Here is an 18963-nt window from a genome sequence, read left to right on the forward strand (position 1 = left end):
CGGTAATGCTGAACCTACTTACCATCACGATATTTTTCTGGCATCATCAGTTTTGAAATATGTTTAGAATTATAAAAGGAAACAAATAAAAAGCGTCTGAGAGAGTTTAAGCAACGAAATCCATACGTCATCGAGTGTATGATAAGAGTAATTACTTAGTTTTAAATTCGATCCCTCAAGTAGAAGTCAATGAAATTCATGAGGAAAGACGAACCCTTGAGACGCTTTTTGATGGAAGAAGCAATTGCCTTCCCGATGCCTCTTGGTGTGAAGAGGTTCCTTGGACATTAATTATCATATAATTATGATGTTTCTCCTTTTTAGTGAATTGACAGTGATCTCGGAAATCTGTCCTGAATTGATGATTTTACTCAATATCTACAGTAAAGGAAAAAAAAAAGAAAAAATGGAAAATTTAGCCTTTGAAAGTGACCTCTTATCCATCGCACCTATCCGAGAAACTGTCACATCATTTTGTATATTAGAGAGAAAATGTGTTTTCTCATATTTTTTAAAAGGAGACATCAATCGCTTTGAAGCTTCAAACGACCCACAATATACTTGAAAGAAGAAGGTCCAAAATTTGCCGAAAATCTGAACCGATTCGTTGTTACTTTTGATCGTTGTACTTCGTCTTTGGGGCGTTTTCTGTTTGTTGTCAATTTGTTTATTATTCCAAAGAAAATTCTGATTTAGATCATTTTTTCTAGAACAGAGGTCATCGTTATTTAAGCATATAAAGTGATTATGTATGTTGTAATACCAGTGAATACATGTAATAACGAATCCAAAATTCTGTAGAACAAAATGAATAAAAATATCTTTGAACTTTTCTTTCAATATAAATTGTTTCTAAATAAAAACTCCTTTGAGTCGTCTAGCTGCCTTATTCAAAAGTCAGTGAAAAGGAGAGTTGCCATAAACCTCTTTCCAAAAAGATTCTTTGGAAAGGAAGGCCGATGGGATGGGCATTGGTGCAAGCTGGGTTGAACATTTTATAAAAGGCAAAGAAATAAAGATTTTAAAGTAAGGACAGTAATTGAACTTAACATGCAACGAAATGAAAGGCTTCAGTCAAAGAGGATCATTTTGAGAATAATCGGAATCATGAACTTAGAAATCAATAAAAAATAATTTTGATAATGAAATATTCATTTATTTGTTCAAATAGATAAGACAAATCAAAGTTTTTAATAATTCGAAAATGTGTTGCATAAAACAGAAACATGCAGAAGTTAAAAGAATTTATGCAAGAATATTTATCATTAAACTTAGGTGTCATATGAAGCACTTTTAGAAATTCTTAAAATAAATGTTATTGATAAATAGGATGAAAGATGCAGGAATGAGTATCCTATATCCATCTGTCTATAATTACTAAGTTATCTGATGTTCAAAGAATATCCTGTGAATGTTTATTCCTTCAAACTTGGTCGACTCCATGTAATAAAGATTACAATGAACATGAAGTGGAAGTTACTTATTCTTATAAATTTATATAATTTAGTTTTGTTCAATGTATATATTTGTTAAAAGTGGTACCAACTGAAAAAGAAATAAAACCCTTTGAACAAAATATATAATATGAAAACATTATAATATATTGATTAACTCTTTTAAGAGGGAAACATAACCAAAGCATTGTCCAATGTGGATCATTCCAGGAAACAAGATTTGAACCAGATCATGTTTGTTCAGTTTATTTCATCCAATCCTTTCCAGATTCTCCATTTATTTCAATTTATTGTGTAAATCATCAATAGCTAACCAAACACAGGAAACTTGTATGATTTAAAACCATTTAGTTATCGAAGCCAAATTGCCTATAAATTCACGAGGATTTGTTGAACATATCACAATCAATTTTAGTTTTAGTACGATATTTTCCATTTTGTCTTCGTATTAGAATTCTTTCCTTATAGATTATCTTTGAAATTTCTGTGTTAGTATTTTCATCTTCAAAGTAAGTTGTAAAAAGAAAACGTCTATCACCTTTTATCATGAAAAGTTTTAGTTAGATGAAATTATGCGCGTACCTCAATCTTTTGTTTTAGCCTAATTTATAAAGTAAATGTATTTATGAAAATGATTAAATTCAGTTGGAGGAACACTCAGAAAGGCATTGATATCATGCACACGCATAACCTGTTTCAATGAAGGTCTTACTTACAACTCCCAAGTAGCAGATGATGCATATTAATCAAAGCTCAAGTGTCGGATATGAAACACAGATCAATTTGAAATCCATTTCCCAATCTTCTTTATGAACAATGTCCTTTGGAGCAAACGCCATTTATTTGTTACCATCAAGAGGAAAAAGTCAACAAGCACAAATATCAATCCAACAATAACGTTTAATGTACAATACTTTAATATTGCTGACAGTAAATATCTTAAAGATCTATTCGACACACCGCAACTGAAGTATGAAAACAATCAAATATTTTCACAAGAATTTTTCAGAATATATCGCAATCGCATTTTCAAATTTTGAAATCCGACACCAAAATACGAAAATGAAAACTCTATTGGAATATTGTATGCAATAGATTTTTCTGTGGCTTTATATCAGATATCACCAAAAGTTGTTTTTTACTTATTCAGTATTTACTGGTCAAGCTTTTTCCTTCTTCGACAAACAAAGTATTTTTTTCCGTAAAGCCAAATCCTATTGCAAGTGAGAAGAATTTTCCAGTTCTATCTTTCTCCAACAGCAAAGGAATACATTTGTTGTTGGAATGAAAAGGTGTGTGTACTCAAAATTCACGTTACAATTATAGTAACACTACTACTACTACTACTACTACTACTACTACTACTACTACTACTAAAGTACATATAAGCGGTTTGGAGATTAAAAACGAACCCAATTTCTTATTCATAAAAAGAATGTTTTGATAAACTTGATTTCATATCTAAACTGACCTTTGTAAATTTATGTATCCTTCACTTTTATTCTGCTTGGAAGAAAAAGTTGCAAGCGATGAAAGTAACCTGTTTACGCCGGGTGCCTGATGGACACTATTTCATATTTCTTAGACTTTTGGTGGTTCTGTGGTCAGGTAAATCTGTTTTCTCCATAAATGAAGCTAATCTGGTCGTAAGAATTTCTTGGGAAATTTTCCGAATAATTGAACTTTTTTTTCTTTAGAATGGAAGGAATTTGAATTTTAAATGTAAGTCTTTGAGCTGTTTGAGACGAGGAACTCTGCTGATCTTTTAGGATGAAGAGAATTCAATGATTTGGGTAACTAAAGAACGCTTGTACGTGCATAGATATCCACATGAGAGAGAGAGAGAGAGAGAGAGAGAGAGAGAGAGAGAGAGAGAGAGAGAGAGAGAGAGAGAGAGAGAGATGGGATTAATAACCTGAAAGGTGATGAACCAAATGAAAGGCAAGTAAGTCTATTGCATTGCATCACGAATATGCAATTATAATGACGTGAGAGAGTTGCCTCTTGCACGATGTAATTTGAAGCCGTTGGGAACACGACTAAACCTCTCCAATCCTTATTGAGAGGAGATAGCTAGGAAAGATATTTACATGGAATTTGGGCCATACGATCTGGCACTGGGGTTGGGAGGCCATTCATCACAATAATGTAACTATATGTTGCTTCAAAACTAAACCTATTTCAAGTTCCTTCCCATCATATTACAAAAGAGGATTTCAAGGGAAGTTAAAAATGGTTTTCAACTTTCTAAATCAAAAATAAATAATCTTGCCTAAGGAAAGAAATCTTTAAAATCTCCTTACCAAAGAAAAACTATTTTCTTAACAAAGAAAGAATCAATTTTTATTTCCATAACGTTGGTAATTTGGATCAAGAAAATTCACCTTAACTCAGTTTCCAAACAAAGAAAAATTAACTTTGAAACTATTGACCATTTGGTAATGAGACGGCAACAAAAATGTTTTTGTCTGTTCACAAGTTATTAGAGGATATTCAGAACATGGAAAAACTACTTTGAAACAATTAGTCTTCTTTTGCTTTCAAAGTTCATGTCGGTTTTATTCTCAGAACATTGGATGTTGGGATCCAGTTACGAGCAATTATGATGTTGACGGAATATTCCGACATTCCAAAGCAATGGGAATGGTTTAGTCATAGTTTTTTTGTGTGTTGAACTTGAGCGAGTGATAAAAGATATTCCTTGTAGAAGTTGATGCAAATATCAGTAGTAACAACATGAATTAATAAATACAGCCAAAACCAAATACGGTAATCTTGACAATGACAACATTCAGAGACGTTTGATGTTACAACATTACAAAAGGACCCCGCAGGTGATGTGCCTCTATCAAATGACCCTAATTCGGACTCTCTCTCTCTCTCTCTCTCTCTCTCTCTCTCTCTCTCTCTCTCTCTCTCTCTCTCTCTCTGTTTCTCCGTTCATAAACCCTTCATTCGTCGATATAGTTATTCTCCAAAACGACTATTTTCGTATTGTTCTTAATTTTCAACTCGGAAATAAAACATTCTTATTTGTTTTTAGCTTTTGCTTTTTCCTGTTACTTATAAGTCCTGATAAGATAGGGGCATATTTTATTCTGATCGCAAAGGGAAGGAATTTCAAGGAATGATTTGGCAATTCAACGAATAATGTTGTTTTAATTGTGCTTATATGAATAAACAATTATACATAAGCTTATGCCATGTGACCAGCTCTTTCAAAATTATATGTATGTGTATATGTATGTATTTATAGCTATGGAAGAAATAACTTTATGTATAAAATTTTCCAGCAAGTATTATATGTGCTTGCATGTTCATTTATGACCTGGTCTATAAAGCAATGTATTTTACGTTGTTTAATGTTGTACTTTATTGGTGTTCAATTATCCCTTGAGTGTCAAAGCATTTTAGGTATTAATTCTTGGGAGATTCAAATCATTTTCTGAATAAACGTGTCAGCCTTATGTCATTTTAATTAGAATATAATTGCCATATTGTTTTGGGGGTAGGTGGGGGAAGGGGGCGGGGGAGTGTTGGCACAGGCGAAGAGTCAGTGAATTCATGTCCTTTTTAAGTAATAATTTATGACTCTTGGAATTGATAACAAAACGATGTGACTCATTGAGTGTTCTAAATTAAGCCAGGGAGTAAGAGGGTGATAAAGAATATATTGATCTCTCTTTATTTCATTACCGGCTTTCTTATCAAATATGACCTTCTAGCAAACTAAATCCCCCTTTCTCCTCTCGCTCCTGTAAAAACACACTAGATGTAGAAAAAAAAAAAACTTTTACGGAAAAAATGAAGAATAAATATTCATCTTTTTTTCCTGTCAGACGCAATATTTCTTCGTCAGGCAAATAATTTTTGATAAAAGGAAGTGAATACAGGGTTGTGATATTAAATACTGAATAAGAATATAAATTGGGATAAAAATTAAACAAAGAAAGGGAAGGAACTGGAAAAGGCAAAATAAATGAAGTCTCAAAGATTGGGAAACAGCTTTGAATTTTCTTAATTTGATTAAATTGGAGGAACAGGGATCTTTTTATATATACCTTAATGGAGTAAAAGGGTTTGCTTATTGCCATAATCAGCAAAGCTGTAATAGCCAGTGTTACCCATACTAGGTTGGTTTCTTGCGAGCTATCAGACGAAAATATCCCACCATCACTAATCCGCACTGGCCAGACATGAACTTACATGTCTGACACTTTGTCCTGCAGTGGACTGGAAACGGCCACATATATATATATATATATATATATATGCATATATATATATATATATATATATATATACATATATATATATATATATATATATATATATATACATGGATGAGCATAATATTTTCAGTAGCTAATTACAAATACAGTTTCTTTTTTGCAATTTATATGATCAAACCTATTGTATTTCATATAGTAGGGAAATTCAGCTTAAAATTCCTAGTTCATGTGATGATAATCTATATTCATATGCCTGATGATCATACACAAACACACACACAAACACACACACACACACACACACATATATATATATATATATATATATATATATATATATATATATATATGTGTGTGTGTGTGTATGTGTGTGTGCGTGTGTAGGTGTGATCTATGTAGGTTATCATCACAGGAACTGGGAATCTTATACTGAATTTACCTACTTTATGAAATGAAATAGTTTGGATAATATAAATTGTAAAATAAATATTTCAAAATATTTATTTTTATCTTTTGAAACAAATATGTTAAAAAAAGCCTTTATTCCCTAGAATATATTCTATGATAATATATTTTTTCCCTCAAAACTGAAAATCTGGTTTTCAACCATTTGTGCAATATTAAAAGAAATAGTTTTGTGTTTCCTCCATCAACCGAAGGAACAAAAACCGACAGGGAAGTCTGGCTTACTAGATCAATCAATCATGTTGTGTGAGGATTACATGGAGGAACAAAATGGATTTTGAGAGAGAGAGAGAGAGAGAGAGAGAGAGAGAGAGAGAGAGAGAGAGAGAGAGAGAGTATTGAATTTGATCTCACATTCGAGGTCAGGTGAGTTTACACCTTTCCTAGAATGACTTTCTTCTATCATTACCTAATAATATTTCCTCTAACTTATTTCTTACCCTCTCAGTGAAAGTGTTGTACCAACCGTGTGTCACACGATCGTATATAGTAACGACATTTCATTTTCTGTATATATCATGCTTGTATCTTCGCTCTCCCCTCGCACTGATTGGGACCTGAAATAACATCTCTGTTTTTCTCACCGTTAATTGTTAACCGGTGCGGTGTCAATTGAACATGGAATTGCCTCTAATGTTTTTTATGCCCTTTTTGCCTGGAGTCTATGTGTATATAAATGAATGTTCTGTAATAAAGTTAATCAGCTGTTTTAGTCTAGCCTTTGAGTCACAACCTTCTTTTGGCTCGTCACATTGGTGACCCCAAAAGTCGACTCGCTCCTCCTGCCTTCCAACACCACCCCCCCCCCCACCATTGAAACTTTCGTCGTTTGCCAGCAGAGAGGCGTTTGCTTGGTTTCAGCATGCAGAAGACCAGTTGCGCATCAAGGGCGTGACTCATTCATCCATCAAAGCAGATTATGTTCTCACGGCGATACCAGAGGACACCTTCCCGGAAATATCCGATTGACTTTGTGAACAAGGAGACACCCCAATAGCATATGACGCACTCAAAACATACCTTCTATAGCTGTACTCGCCGTCGCCAGCCGCCCGTATACAAAGCTTTTTCAGCTCTCTCAACAACTATTGGGGGACCAAAGGCCTTCGCTCGCCCTCAGGGAAATGGCCAGTATCACTCGCCTGCAACCTGCTGCAGACGGCTCTCCTCATTAGGTGAACCTACTTCGTGCTCATTAGGTACGTCGTTTACCCGAACCTGTACGCGCTGCCCTACCCGATGTCGATAGTTTACCAATAAAAGAATTAATGACCAAAGCTGACGCCCTTATGGACAGCCACTTCACTACCTTCAAGACTTCCAACAACGCCTTCACTCCTGACAAAGAGGACGCCTATTCAATGTCAACCGAAGCTGACGTGAATGCCGTAGGACATACACGCCTACCCCATGACGAGCCGGAGCAACAATAAATCCACTCATCACCCACCACTTGCTCGCGCCCAAACCAACGACTTCTACAGCCACTTACTAACGCCCATCGGCCGCAGTTTTGCTACTACCACTACAGATTCGGGGCAGTCGTGAAGACACTGTTGCTTGTCGCTCTCTTTTGCCAAGAGAACTCTCCAGGATATGACTTAGTCTGTCTACGTCTGCCGACGTCCGCCTGGTAGCTGCCAACGGATCTGCAATACACACCTACAGTTACGAGAACCTCACATTATCGTCTGGAAATGGTAAATTTAATTGGAAGTTTCTCGTTGCTGAGGTCACATTGCCAATCCTCAGCGCGGATTTCCTTTCTCATTTCCACCTTCTGGTCTATGTCACCCATTGACGATTGGTCAACGCAGAATCGTACTTGTCGACACCTCTTCAACCCGCCCAACCTCGCTCTCCACATCAGCGCACCCACGGATGTCTGCGCCCATCTCCTCACGTTGTACCAGGAAGTTTTCCATACAGAACTTCGCCAAACGCCCACGGCTCCTGCAAAGCACGGTATTTATCGCCATATCAAGTCGTCGGGACCCAAAGTCTTCACAAAATTCAGACGTCTGGCACCGGAACGATTAGCAGCTGCCAAACAGACGTTCGCCGAAATGGAGGAAATGGGCCTTTGCCAAAAGGCCTCCAGCCCATGGTCGTCACCCTTACACATCATTATGAAGAAAGACGGCTCCCTCCGTCTGTGCGGGGATTACAGGTGACTGAACATATAAACAGAACCGGATCACTACTCCCTCCCTAACATCGCCTACGTGACCTCCTACCTGCATAAAGCGAAGGTTTTCACCACGTTCGACCTCCTGAATTGGTATTATCAGGTGCCTATGAACCCGGAAAACATCCCCAATACCGCCATCACCACTCCGTTTGGTACATACACCTTCAATTACTCCTGTTTTGGCCTTCATAATGCTGGGGCCACTTTTCAACGTCTCATGGATAGCATCTTAGGGGACCTCCCCTTCTGTGTATGTTATGTGGACGACATACTTGGTGCAGTACTTGAACAGGTGGTCAACGGCTCGCCCCGCCCATTGGGCTTCTTCAGCAAAAAACTGTCCAAGGCAGAATCGGTCTATTTTACCTTCGATCGCGAATTGCTGGCAGTGCCTTGGCTCTCCGTCACTTTCGCCATTTCTTAGAAGGTACTCCCTTTGTCATTCGCACAGACCACATGACTCTGGTGCACGCCTTCATTCGACAGTCTGACACCTTATCCGCCCGTCAATGCCGACATCTCTCTGCCATGGCTGAAGACAATTGCACCCTTCAACATGTCCCTGGGAAAATGATTCCCATTGCCGATGCCCTGTCAAGAAACACGTTGGCTGCCGTTCAACTAGGATTGGAATACAACGCCTTGGCTGAAGCCCAACAAAAGGATCCATTGTATCAAGCATGTAGGACATCCTGCATATCCCTCTGTCGGGAAGACATCCCCCTCAAAGACTCCAACACCACCCTCCTCTGTGACGTCAGTACTGGTAGACTGCGACCTAGGATTCCTGCTCCCATGCGCCGACTGGTGTTTGATTTCATTCACAGCCTTTCACATCCCTCGTTCCGTTCCACTGCACAGCTGCTGAAGACGAAGTTCATTTGGCACAGCATTTCTAAGGATGCTAAGGATTGGGTCTGCGCCTGTACTTCTTGCCAAACTTCCAAAGTACATTGACACACGGATTCAGGAGTGGGCACCTTTCCTCAACCTAAACGTCATTTCGCCAACAGTAATATCGACGTTGTAGGCCCCCTACCCACATCACAAGGACATTGTTACCTGTTCACAGTCATCAATCACTCCACTTGTTGGCCTGAAGCCATTCCCATGGAAACTGCATCGTCCGCCCCATGTACATCTGCCTTACTCTCAGGATGGAATGCAAGATTTGGTATCCCTGAGCATATTACTTCTGACAGTGGTACCACTTTCACCTGTAAATTGTGGACATCATTAGCAAATCTCCTGGGCATCACCCTACATCAGACAACTGCCTACAACCCCGCTGCCAATGGAATAGTTGAACGTTTTCATCGCACCCCCAAAGCAGCTTTGATGTCCCGGTGCAAGGATTCCAACTGGTTTACTCAGCTTCCCTGGGTCCTCCTGGGATTAAGGACTACTCCTAAAGACGCCCTTGACGTCTCGACAGCTGAAATGGTGTATGGCGACACGTTGGTCGTCCTTGCCAAATTTTTTCCTTCTCTTACCTCCTCCGACGATCTCCAGCGCATATGTCACCTCATGGGAAATTTTACTCCATGCCGCCAAACTTACAAGCCCCCAGCGAAGCATCACATACCGACAGACTTGCACTCTGCAACGCACATCTTCCTACGCAACGACAATAGCAAGCCACTGCTAATGCCCCCTTACACGGGCCCTTTCCTTGTGATCCGAAAGCATTCCTACTGAACATTCGTGGCAAAGAAAACTGGGTCTCCATTGATCGTCTAAAACCTGCTTATCTCCTGCCAGATGACCGGCTACAGTTCGCCTCTCTAGATCAGGGTGCCCTATTTAACATGTACAGAATGTAATTTTTAGAGGGGGAGCCATGTACCAACAGTGTGTCAAATGATCGTACATAGTAACGAGATTTCATTTTTCTGTATATATTATGCTTGTATCTTCGCTCCCCCCTCGCACTGATAAGGACCTGAAATAAGATGTCTGTTTTTCTCACCGTTAATTGTTAACCAGTACGGTGTTGGTTGAACATGAAGTTGCCTGTTATGGTTTTTTATGCCCTTTTTGCCTGGAGTTTATGTATATATAAACGAATGTTCTGTAATAAAGTTTTCATCCAGCCTTTGAGTCACAACCTTCTCTCGGCTCGTCACAGTGTATATGAGTACATGTATACTTTCGTCATTTATTTTCTATATATGTTCTGTTTTCATAAACACATGACAAATTACCCATTGTTTTTTCTTTTTCTTTTTATAAATCCATCTTCAAGTATTAAGTTTATTTAAGGCCTTTCCTCTTCTTTTGATTAAATCTGTTTTTCTCACTTGTTTCAGAAGATACTATAAAGAATTTTCTTTTCTTATCTTGAACAAAGTTCCCTTTATATCATTATGGATTCTTTCTTTTATTCCTTCAGCCTGTCCAGAAGATTCACTTTTGTGAAACACAAGAACGGGTTCCATATTCCTATCACTTCGCGAAAAACAACAGACTAATTCCAAAATCTATTGTCACATTTTAGCTGTCTTATTGAATATCGTGAATATAAAACTTCTCTTAGATATGAAAAAGACTTTCCAAGGTTTTTTTTTATAAGTCAAGCAATTCATATCCCGAGTATAGATTTACGGAAATAAAGTTGAATGAAAAGGAAACCTTTTGTTATCCTAAAATGAAGCAATTTGAATTAGTGGGGACAAGAATATTTTCTTCTTTCTTTATTTATTCTCCTGAATACGTATTGGATATTAAAGTTCAAGGAAACAATATTCCTGGGATATCCAAATAGAAAATCAACTTTAAGTCTCAGTGACATCGATAACCTTTGGCCATATTTCCATTATCAATCCTTAATTTATTGAAAGCCTAATTGCAAGAATCGGAAGTAACTTATTTCAGTGAATGACATCTTCTGTCAATAGAAACACAAAAGGCTGTTTTCAGATGCAAGAGAAGGTGAAATCCAACAGATGACCTCTTGGCCTCAGAAGAGGTCAAAGGAGGTCAATACTGAGAGGACTTGGAGCGAAGGTAGAGAGATAGTAACAACCTGTATTGATATACAAGTTGCGCTGTGCTTCGGTATATGCAGTTTGCATTGGCAATGAAATTACCAAGTGTTTTTAATCATTTATATGTATTGCATTTATCCCATAGCTTTTTCCATTTACCCTGTTCCCCTCTCTCCCATGTTGACAAAGATAAAAAAAACAGATTGGGGAAAATGAGGTTTGGATAGTCGAGCAACAACTCGTTTGTGACTTGAAGGATTTCGATCATTTATTTTCAAGGTCGATTCAAGTTATCTGATTTAGATGGATGGAAAATGGACAACTTTCATTCTAGAAGGACAGTGATAATCACACTAGTGTATAAAGAGTAATTTCGAGAGAGAGAGAGAGAGAGAGAGAGAGAGAGAGAGAGAGAGAGAGAGAGTGAGAGAGAGAGAGAGAGAGAGAGAGAAACTTATCGTTGGTGTAAAATGTTTAATGTCATATTTTCAGTGCTAGTCGAAAAAATCGTACAAATTTCATATAAATGCATATACTCTTATTATATTCACAAATCTCTCTCTCTCTCTCTCTCTCTCTCTCTCTCTCTCTCTCTCTCTCTCTCTCTCTCTCTCTCTCTTCAGTATACGTATTAAAAAACGCATAACGCCAAACTTTTCCAGACCATTTTCTCATTTCCAAATACACCCATTTAAACTCTTCGGAAACCTAACATTTTCCAAGCGGTTATCCCAACACACTTTTACAACACATTCCTTCAATTACTATTTCTTCTGACACTGGTCAAATAAATCCTCTCTCCCAATTACTTCATGACTCCTCAAAGTTTCCTAAATATTGGAAGGTGATGATGAGACAGGAAACTTTTGTGGAATGAATGAAAAGTTTATGATAAAAGAAACTGAGCGAAATTCCTTGCAAAGAACTCACCCATTTTGGCAGTCATCGGACTTTTTAGAAGAGACTAAACTTACCTCATGCAACTTTCGGTATCTTCATCGCTCGAGCAGGACAGATAAAACTGTTTTCATTAAAACATTTACTAAAACCAGGTTGATAACGTTTTCATCAGACTTCAGACGAATATGCAAAAGTTGTCTTTTTCGCCAAGAAGTGTTTCGGTCCACACCAGACACCGAATATAAAATCTGATCTAGGTTATTTTATTATAAATTCAAATTTATGACAATATATTATTATTACTATTATTATTATTATTATTATTATTACTTGCCAAGCTACAACCCTATTTGGAAAAGCAGGGTGGTATAAGTCTTATAACGGCTCCAACAGGGAAAAATAGCCCAGTAAGGAATTATCCATGTTGAGCTTTTCTAAATACTTTCCGGAAAGCAGGGGAGTAATCTATATGGAAAACAACATTCCAGATAAGGAAGTTTGTCCTATTCAGACAAGTGCTGCCTTAAACATAAGAAAAATCTAAAAGTCGAGAAATGTTTCATTCGCTTGCTACAGAGACTCTTGGGTAAGAGCAGACAGTGCCCTCTGCATAAATGGATGAAGGGAGAGAAAAAAAACAATAAAGGAAAGTTATAACGCCTCTGAATATGTGATGATATCCTGCATAGTTTGAGTGACTGACACCCGGAGCACAAAAGGAGAAACTTGGAAGGATAAGTTGGCCTCGTTGGGTAAATTATTCGGTTCCTTTGGCTTAAAAGAGAAGATATTTTTCGAGAGAGTTTTCCCATAAATCTGGTTTACTTCTTGTGAATGCATAAGTGAAATATTTATGATCAGGGATAATAAAAAGGAGAATCATTCTGTTTGATTATCACGATGAATCTCATCAAATTTACCAAATATCGATAAAAAGCAATAGAGTTTTCCATTTAGCCAATGAGGAATTCCTTAATCAAGGTTCTTCGTCTGTTACTTTGGATGTGTATTTTTTCAAGCTTTCAATACCCATAATTCTAATAGATTAATTTACTCAAATGAAATGAAAGGTCAAATGAAAGTGATGAAAAGGTCATGAAATGTGTGATCCACTGGGTCATCTTTTTGCCAGTTCTTAAAGTTTAACTTTTTTCCTCAAATTCACATTTTTTTAATACTTTCGAAACTGAATTATAGATAAAGGAAGAAAGGAAGGAAGTAAAGAAGAAAAAAAGAAAGGAATAAAGAAAGGAAGGAAGGAAGGAAGGAAAGAAGGAAGGGAGAAAGGAAGTTAGGAAGAAAATAAAAAAGGAAGGAATAAAGTAAGGTAGAAAGGATGGAAGGAAGAAAGAAAAGAAGAAAAGAATGAAGAAAGGAAGGAAGGTAGGAAGGAAAGAATTAATGAATAAAGGAAGAAAGAAAGGACGGAAGGAAGGAAGAAAAGAAGAAAGGAATAGAGGAAGGAAGTAAGGAAGGAAGGAAGGAAGCCTGACATGACATCATAATCATAAATCAGGGCTCGAAGCTGACCTAACGTGACCTTTGAGGAGGAGTGTGGGAGATCTTTACCAGAAGGAATGAGATTTAGGACATCATGATTAAGTGCTTAGACCATGTGGCTTTCAAGACTCCATTTTAGAACCTGTAAAACAGTAATGAGGCATTCATATGACTCTCTCTCTCTCTCTCTCTCTCTGTCTCTCTCGCTCTCTCTCTCTCCTCTCTCTCTCTCTCTCTCTCTCTCTCTCTCTCTCTCTCTCTCTCTATCCTGCCTTACCATCTCTCTCTTTCCCTCAATTTCATATTTCGTCTTTCACCCACTTCATAAATATCCCAATATCCTCAACACACAAATCTTCTCTCTCTCTCTCTCTCTCTCTCTCTCTCTCTCTCTCTCTCTCTCTCTCTCTCTCTCTCTCTAAATATTATATTTCGTCTGTCACCCACTTCATAAGTCCCAATATCCTCAACATACAAATCTTCTCTCTCTCTCTCTCTCTCTCTCTCTCTCTCTCTCTCTCTCTCTCTCTCTCTCTCTGTCAGACGGTCTTATTGTTTCATGTATTTCTTTAGAATGTGTCTTTCTCTCCGTTGCGTCGTATATACTTCACTTCTTAGGTGAAATGAAAGCAATAAGTTGTATCGTCTCAAAAAGCAATGGAAGAAAAGGTTATCCAGGGAAAGGCTAAGTTTCTGCCGCCATTACTCACGAGAAAGTATTTGGGATCCATAGTTCTCCTTCACAACATCGCGGTAAATCTATCAGGATTCGGTCATTTCTAATATTCTGATGCATTGTTTGTTTACAGAACTATATGGCTTCTGGTTCTGTTTTTTGTTTTTCCTATTTATTGCTCTAAATTTTCATTATCTTTATCATTCGTATTTATACTAATACACTAATATTGATAATATTAATGTTAAGTAAATTTACAGAAGTAACAGTAATAAGGTAACTGGTCGTAATTTTAAGAAGATACTTAGTGTTGTAGTAAAAAAAAAGATATGAATCTCAAATTGAAAACGTGCCCTAAATCATTTGAAATATATAGTTAAGAGAATATATTTAAAATATATTTATCCTCTGCCAAACAGCTGAGTTTCAGTCAATCTATTCTATCGCATCGCCAATTTTACCGGGTTGAGTTAAGCCTCAGATATTCAGGAAAATATGTCAGTTTGACCTCTATTCTGATTTATACCGGGCAAGCAGCCCTTCACACAATTGGCTTTTGATCTTATGTTCAAATAAATATTTGTAGCCCTCCATAAAGTGCTTACAAATGTGTCGTTTTGTCTTCCAACCTTTACATTGCATTTGTTCTGAGATAAAACGGTTTTACGTTTCATCAACCAACCGAAGGAACGAAGAGACTTGGAATATTGACACAGGCTAATAAAACAAATACACTCCCTCTCTCAAACATGTTTGTGGGGATAACATGGCACAACAAAATGGTTTTGAGAGAGAGAGAGAGAGAGAGAGAGAGAGAGAGAGAGAGAGAGAGATCCGAGGTCTGCAGCCTTCTAGTTAAGACTAACTGGTATTATATGATTCGTTACATTCATAATTCCTTTCCTGACAAACCTTACAATTAGAAAAAGTAAAACTTCTTTATGTTCTTTAGTAACCAGAATACTCTGCGTTCCTCTTGTGTTTATTTCGAGACACAAGAAACCTCACTCACTTTAGACCTACCTCTGGACATTTAAGACCTGAAGGAAAGGTAGTTATTACACACTTCGAGAAAGAGAAATATTGGACCATTAGATCTTTGATCCTTCCATTATATTCTTCTAATTGAGATGATAGAGAAGATAGAAAATCCTGATTAATAATAAACGGAGAAAATAAATAAAAGTATGAATAATTAATGTTTTAAACAAACTTTGGATGAAATTTCCATTAATAATCTGTCCATGAAAGTTTTTCTTAATGATGCAGGACGAAGTCTGAGAAAAGATAATATACAAGATTTCCTTTGAATAACAATGCTGGAAAAATCCTGCGAAATTAAGATGATGTTTCAATAAGAAGGAAATCCATGATGTTAGAATTTTGCTTCTCAAAAGTAACAGAAAATCGAAAGCAATTAATATGAAAAATATGTTTTGTTCAAAGAAATTATTCATTAGCTACACCTGATTTGGCTTCAAAAGCAATAGATCTTATTAGTTTAGAAAAAAATGGCCAAACAAAACATAAGTTTTTAATTTAGATTAGAAATGGCAAATGAATAACATTTTTCCTACACTACTTTTCCTCCATTCTTGTTCTGTTCTTAAAGACAAGGATTTAGAGGATAGAAATCGAGCTGAAAAGAAAGCTACATAATTATTTTTCCGTTTTCTTTGGAGGTCAGTAACAGATCAACTAAAAGATTAATAAATTTTCTGTAGAGAAATGTAGATGTGTTGGTACGCAAATATGAATAAAACTCTTCTCTACATCTTTCTGTAGTCACTACGATATGAAATGTCTGATCCTGAAAGATAATTCGGTGCAGATTCCTACTGAATAATTCAATGCATCCGGGACGTGGAGTTTCACAGGCGAGATTTGCATAAGAACAGATCATCCGTTATGTATGATGTTATCAATATTATTGTTCAACGAGGGTTGAGAAATATCATTAACTTTCGAATAAAACCTTTAGAATAAATGACTAGTCAGATCTAGAAGAAACGATAGTATATAATATACTTATTTATTTGTATGTGTTTGTGTAAATAATTGTTTAAAGTTGTTGCAAGTCCAAACAAAATGATAGAAAAAAACAGTTTTATCAAGTCAACTTAATGAGGCCGATGGCAGAAATTTTCCTTAATTCTTGCGTTATGCAAAATATTTTATTTTTATACAATAGTTAGAGAGAGAGAGAGAGAGAGAGAGAGAGAGAGAGAGAGAGAGAGAGAGAGAGAGAGAGAGAGAGAGAGAGAGATTATTCTTCCGTTTCATAAAAGCATGATATGAGATTTGGCCTTGAGATAGTCAGAGAGACAAATACAGCGTATTGTATCCTTCCACTTCCTTTTCCTGAAGCTTCTCATTCCCGATCACCGTCAGCCTGACTGGCCCATTTGACGTTTCATTGGAATCCACGTAATCCAAAGTAATGTACCGATTCCCACTCACAAGTTTTTTCCTCACCCAAAAGAGATTAAGGAATGTATGAGGTCAAAAATTCTTTGAGTGAAACCGAATCATTATCCTTTCAGAGTAACAGACCAGGTCAGTCGCTTCCCTTATACGATCTCGTCCTTTCCATACAATTCGCTGTCGAAGCCCCTTCTTCAATTCCAAATTCTTCCTATTTGATTCCGAATAGCAACGTGGTTCCAATCACAATGGAAAAACCAATATTTTTTTTTCACATTCTCACCATGCCATTGATACTGAATTTAGATTGCAAATGCAATTCGACAAAAATGAATAAAAGGGGATTTTCTGCAAAACGGAAAACTACAGTTTAAAAGCGCTGTTTTAGAGGGTCCTTTTTTTATATTTCGGAGGCAGCATGAAACTAAACCAATTTCCATAGATCAATCGAATAATATGAGATATGTGACAGTTAAAAGCACTTCCATTGTATGGCACTGAGAAAGCAAAGTAATTAGTGCTGAGATTTATACTATTACTTATAGAATTAGACACCATTACAAGAAAATTGTGCCAGATTTCAAAGCAATTCATCTTTGAGGGACATTCAAGTGCAGTCCTTCTCTTGTTTAAGGAAATGATATAGGATCTATGCAGTTAAACAACTTTGTTTGGTCGGTGCATGGTAGGGTTACCACCTAGTAGCCATGAGGTTAAAAACCCCATCCAGAAATTCAACATTTAAACACAGGAAACAGACCTTAGGAGTCTCATCTGAGAGGCAATAGAGGAAAAGGTGTGTACTCCCAAAATATAGAAGAAATAATTCCAATTCCACTTGTATTAATTCAGTATTTTCCTATTGGAAAGGAAATGGTATAATTGGAAATAAGAATAAGATAGTTGTTACTAATATGAACTATCAAAATTACCATGATGTCATCACATGCATCTTCGAATTTCAACAGATGCTGAGTCTTTTTACTTCTTATCAAAAGATGGCAGCACATGTATGTCCCTCGATATATTCCATGTGAATTATTCTATCCAAATGAAAAGAGGGAGAGATTGGCGCGTATGTAGAAATAGACGTGGTAAGAATTTAATATATTCAAGTCTAATCAAGTAGGCCATTTTTTTTTTCTTAATCCAAGATACCTCATGGAAGATTCCAGAACACAAGAATTCAAGAGCTCTACACATTGTTTATTTCAAGGGCCAATAGATGGCCTCAGTAGTAGAGCATTAAATTGCTAATTACCCCCATCATCCCCTCATTATAATCTTCATTACTTTCTTTCTTTTGCACTTTTGGGCAAAGATTTTCTATCAAACAAACGCCTTTGAACTTATGGTTCCTTTTTATCTGAGCGCAACTTAATTTTCGTTAAGGGATGGCAAAATTCTCAATAAATGTCGGATACATTTTGTCAACAAACAATTGTTAGTTCAATTACATTTGGGAGCAAAGGGGGTTGGGGTGGGGGGGGGGGACGGGTTCCTAGATAGATGCCAAAATATGTGAGACAATTAAGTGATTAAGTTATTTGTTTTACTTTTCTGTTAGATTTCAATGAAAATAGAAGATGGATGATATAGTTCATAGTACAACATGAGTTGTTAGTGAGACTGGGTAGAAAAATCAGAGCGTAACATTACGAAAGGCATAACACAGTCCCTGCCGCATCCCATAAATCGTAATGAGTTTCACTTTACCGCCAATAGATGGTGTCAGAGACACCCTATCCCAACTAATGAGGTAAATTATTCGACCAGTGTATCAAAAGAGAGTGGTAGGAAGGTAGAGGCTAGAGAATTGGTCATTGGTAAACTGTACAATGATCATTTCCTTATTATACCTGGATATTTTTATCAGAAAATTGATTGAGTTTTCCATATGTTATTAGAAGCAACCTGAGGTTACTTATAAAAGTGGTTAATGTTTCCTTTCTTGATTAGAACACATTGATAATAAGGTATAACTCTGTACAACTGACCCAGGTAACAATCATCAGCATAGTTAAGGTTGGTGGGATGAGCTTGGGACAGCGCTGCAAAACTCAATTTCCTTGGGTGGAGAACAGCATTATCCATTACAGATTTAAGCCATTTAATCAGTACTAGTAATATGCTA

Source organism: Palaemon carinicauda, chromosome 25 (assembly GCF_036898095.1).
Source record: "Palaemon carinicauda isolate YSFRI2023 chromosome 25, ASM3689809v2, whole genome shotgun sequence".
NCBI classification, from domain to species: Eukaryota; Metazoa; Arthropoda; class Malacostraca; order Decapoda; family Palaemonidae; genus Palaemon; species Palaemon carinicauda.